The following is a 5000-nucleotide window of genomic DNA, read 5'->3' as shown; positions in this document are numbered from 1 at the left end:
ATTTCCATTCCCCTAACTTTTGTGTTTTAGGCCTTCGTAAATTGCGACACAGCACTTTACAAAATGCTGTCCAAAATTGTAGTGTATTTCCAAATTGGCTCACGGAACAAATGAGCTCCGGACCCTTTTATTATCATGCGCTGTTTTCTGAAAAATGGCGGGAAAATACGACGAAAACGCTCTCTAACCAACAATAATAACGACGAATGCTTTTTAGAGGGCAAATCAAAGCAAAACAATTTTAAAAGTGATTCAGTGGTGTGAAATTAGTGCTTGCAAAATGGCCACTTAAGTTCTCATGTTACGAGTGGATGTTTGACACCCCAACATCCCCTCATAAAACCGATGTTTCACTCAGCGGCCGACAGATGGCAGCAGGTGTAGTTTTCGCAGGCTTCTGACACTCGACAGATTCAAAAAAAGAAAGAAAAAAAAAACTTCGAGAGAGAGAAAAAGAAAGAAAGAAAAAACGAGAGATCATATATATCCATAAAAAAAGAAAGAGAGATATATATATATCATCATCTAAGGATCCTTTCATACATAAGACTGGAATTTGAGTGAACATTTAGAGAGAAGTTTCTAAGGGGAATCAAAGGGTGTCGATCAAAGAGCATGGAAAGAGCAGCGCGTCTCTTCATATAGGTCGCTCTCGCCTTGTCAACGGACGCTGGGACAAGGTTCCCGTGTTTATTCAGGTGATAACAGGTGGATCGCGTTCCTTAATGACATCTTCTAAGACGAAAGTGAGGCGTCAGGTGCCACTTCTTGCTCGCTCTATCCTCCTCCTCTTCCTCCTCCTCCTCCTTCCTTCTTCTTCTGCTTCTTCTGCATCTCGCTCTCCTTTCTCTCTTTCTCTCTTTCTCCCTCTCGCTCTTCCACTTTCACTTATTTTTTTCTTTCTCTTTCTCTTTCTCCCTTCTATCCACTTGCCCCATCCTCCTTTCTTCTCCTTCCTCTGCCTCTCTCCCTCTTCTCTCTTCTCCCATCTCTATATCCCTCACCCTCCTCCTCCCTTTTCCTCTCCCTCCATTCCCATCCTTCCTCTCCTCCTTCCTCCCTCCCACCCTCCTCTCTCCCTCATTTCTCCCTACCACCCTTCATTCCCATCGCTCCTTTCCCCCTTTCTCCCTCCCTCCTCCTCCTCCTCACACTCCCTCTCCCTCCCTCCCATCCCTCCTTTCTCCCTCCCACCCTCTCCCTTCCTCCCCCCCACCCACCCACCCTCGGCCGTTACTGAGCAAGATATCTCGAGTATCAATTTACAACGAAGGAGATGAGAAAGACGATTCATTTCCACGGGTGATGTGTCGCTTGTCGGGTAATGAGACAGCCGGTTCGGTGTGTGACGGGGAGAGAGCTGTGGTCTTGTTTTGTGAATAAAGGTTCGATTTGGTTCCGTTCTCTTGCGCTGTGTGGTTTTCATTTTGCTTTTTCTTCTTCTCCTTCTTCTTCTTCTTCTTCTTCCTGATTTCCTTATTTTCTTTTTTGTTGCTGTTTTGGATGTTTGTTTTTTTTCTTCTTCTTTTTCTTCTTGATTATTTTCCTCTACTTCTTTTCTTTCTTCTTCTCCTTGTTCTATGTTATTTTCTTCTTGTTATTGCTTATTTTCTTCTTCTTCCTCTTCTTCTTCTTCTTGCTGTATTGTATCTCTTCTTCTTCTTCTTCTTCTTCTTCTTCTTCTTCTTCTTCTTCTTCTTCTTGCTTCTTTCTCCCTTTCTTCTTCGCCTTGTTTCTTTTCTCCTTCCATCGGCGTCTCTTTATCTCCACGTGTCTATTTTCAAATCATCATCCTCGCATTCATAATATTTACGTATCCATGTGTATGTATACGTACACGAATATCCACGTATATCCCGGCCATCCTACGAGCTCTGGGATAAACTGCTAATTATCACAGAAGCATATGCAAATGAGATAAGATCACCATGAGATTGGCTCCAGCATCTTCGTCGTCCCCTGGAGATGCTGCCGTTTAACCTCGTCACCTGTTCACGCTTTTAAGACAAAGGAGATGTATCATATTAGGATATTTAGTAATATTTCACAGGCCTTGTATTATTGTTGTTATTTATTTATGATTATTATTTTATTTATTCATTTATTTATTTATTTGAAGTATAGAGAGGCAAAGAAATCAAAGCGTCGGTAAAAATAATTCCTTTGTAGAAGAGTTGGAAGAACTTAGACAAAGAAATCACTGGCTTTTCTTTTCATTGTATTTATTTATTTATTTATTTTTAAGAACAGAAAGAAAAAGAAATCAAGATATTGTTTTTAAAAAATTGCTTTGAAGAACAGTTAGAAGAAAATTAAACCAAGAAATCGGCAGCGTTTCTTCGGCACTGTCTCTCGTCTCGCTTTGTTCCGCATATGCATGTCGTAGATTTTCTCGTTTGGAATCGATTACGGCGATTGACTCCCCGCGCGAGGCAATGCGAGACAGGCGGGTTCCATTTGCCTCTTATATCCGACGACTTCGTGAGCTCCTTCTCCGTATAAGCTTGTTTCCGAGGGCGCCTCCTCTCCCCCCTCCCCTTCCCCTCACACCACTCCCCTTCCCCTTTCTCGCCGGTCGCCGCGGAGAAAATTTATTCCGCGTCTTCCGAAAAGAGGACAAGGGAGGGTCTCCGATATTTCCCCCCTCCCCCCCTTCTTTTCTCCTCCTCGTCTGCTCCCAATTTTTTTTTCTCTCTCTCTCTTTCCCTATCTCCCTTCTCCCCATCTGCCTCCCGCTCCCTCTCTCTCTCTTCCCCTCTCTTTCTCTCTCTCCCTTCTTCTCTCCGCCTTCCACTCTCTCCCTCCCTTTGTCTCTCTTTCTCTCTCTCCCTTCTCCCCTCCGTCTCCCGCTCTCTCCCTCCCTCCCTCTCTCTTTCTCTACCTCCCGTCTTCTCTCCGCCTTCCACTCTCTCCCTCCCTTTGTCTCTCTTTCTCTACCTCCCTTCTCCCCTCCGCCTCCCGCTCTCTCCCTCCCTCTGTCTCTCTTTCTCTCTCTCCCTCCCTCTGTCTCTCTTTCTCTCTCTCCCTCCTCCCATCCGCCTCCCGCTCTCTCCCTCCCTCCCTCTGTCTTTCTCTCTCTCCCTTCTCCCCTCCGCCTCCCGCTCTCTCCATCCCTCCCTCTGTCTCTCTTTCTCTCTCTCCCTCCTCCCCTCCGCCTCCCGCTCTCTCCATCCCTCCCTCTCTCTTTCTCTCTCTCCCTCCTCCCATCCGCCTCCCGCTCTTTCCCTCCCTCCCTCTCTCTTTCTCTCCCTCCCTCCTCCCCTCCGCCCCCCGCACTCTCTCTCTCTCTTCCTCCTACACGAAGTCCCCAGACACATCAAAAATGGCGTCTCTCCAGAACGTTACAAATAATCCATTAAGATCCGGCGCTCTTCCTTTGCCGGGGAAGTCCTCCGCCAGAACTGATGTACGGATACCAATGGTCCAATAAATTGACCTTCTACTAAACCACCCTAAAATAATGACTCCCCCTTTGTGTCACGAATATAAAGCGATATATTCGTTCGACTTCAATTTTCCTGGCTATTTGGAGTCACTGAGGTAGAAAAATGGTTCAAATTTAAATGCAAAATCCCATCAGATAATGACTGCTCGAGTGCGCGGGAAGTGAGAAGCAATTTTCCGGTGGCAGAGCGGAAATGGCGGCACAAGTGGGGAAGCCGTTTTTTATTTTGGCGCGCGCGGGAAAAAAGAAAAGAGGGAGTAGATCTTTTAAAAAATGAGGTTTTACCTTAAAGAGAAACTTGCTATTGACCGTATGGAAGAAAGATAGAGAGAGAGAGGATATATATAAGAAAAAAAAAAGAAGTTTGTTTAATTCCCCAAACGGAGAGGAGAGTGAATTTACTACACGAGGATTTCGTGAAAAGAAAAGGAGGGGAAAAAGACACTGAACGATTCTGTTTCACCTTTTTTGTCTTCAATTATGAATTTCCAATTGTGATCGTTCAGCTGGCGAAGAAACAGATGAGTTTCTCATTACGTTTTAACGTGATGAGCTGAGCGCTTAGGCAGTCCTTGAACGATATAATCTCTTGTTAAAAAGATTAGAAAGTGGCCTTAAAAAGAGAGAAAAAAAGAAAGAAAGAAAGAAAGAAGGCGCTTGAGCGAGAGAGACTAGGCCTAATAAGATAGAGAACCTCGTAAGCTTTACCTCTCCTTAAGTTGCTGAGGACATTCCCCGCCTTCGTTTTCCTCTCGTGCGCTGTCCTCGGCGAGCGACGTGCCATAGGGTGGAATTGTACACAGGACATTGACCGTTAATAACAAATCGTAATGTCTTTTGTTCTTAATCTCTTATATAAAAGCCTACATACATATAGATAGGTTAGTAGAGAGATATGGATATGAATGTAGATTGAGATATAGATGTAGATATAGACAGATAGAATGGTATAGATGTAAATGTAGATAGATAAACTCCGGCCACACGCAAGCGCGCACAAATTTTAATTCATCTTCATCTCGTTCCTCGTAAAGATTCTTCCTTTGTTCTGGAAGGAAGGCGAGTCATCTCAGCGTGGTTCATTATTCACAAAAATGCCAAGTGTCTCTTTTAATTTTCGTCTCCATTCCGCAATTGTATAAGGATGCTTATTAATTTATTCTTGTTTTGGCGAGGGAGGGGGACAGGGATGATGATTATAAAATATCTGAGAGTTTGTTTCGTATGCTTCAGATAGCTTTAGTTTGTTTCAAAGTCTTTTTTTTTTTTTTTTTTACGTTCGTAATCTTTTATGTCCTTTTTTTCTGTTTATTTATTTTATTCTATCGCTTCGTTTTATATATGCATGCGCGTCCCGAGTTTAAATTAAACGGTTTCATCGAATACACTTTCTCGAAAAGTAAATAACAAATTAGCAAACACGTTTTTGTACCTAATGATAATAAATCATTACATAGTAAATAAAAAACAAACTCCAGCTGTATTAGATTTACTCTTTAATTCCGTGTATTTGGTTTATATAAGCATCGGCTATAATTAAATGGATAGGTAAAGA

Source organism: Penaeus chinensis, chromosome 32, assembly GCF_019202785.1.
Source record: "Penaeus chinensis breed Huanghai No. 1 chromosome 32, ASM1920278v2, whole genome shotgun sequence".
NCBI lineage: Eukaryota > Metazoa > Arthropoda > Malacostraca > Decapoda > Penaeidae > Penaeus > Penaeus chinensis.
Note: the sequence above shows the minus strand (reverse complement) of the source record.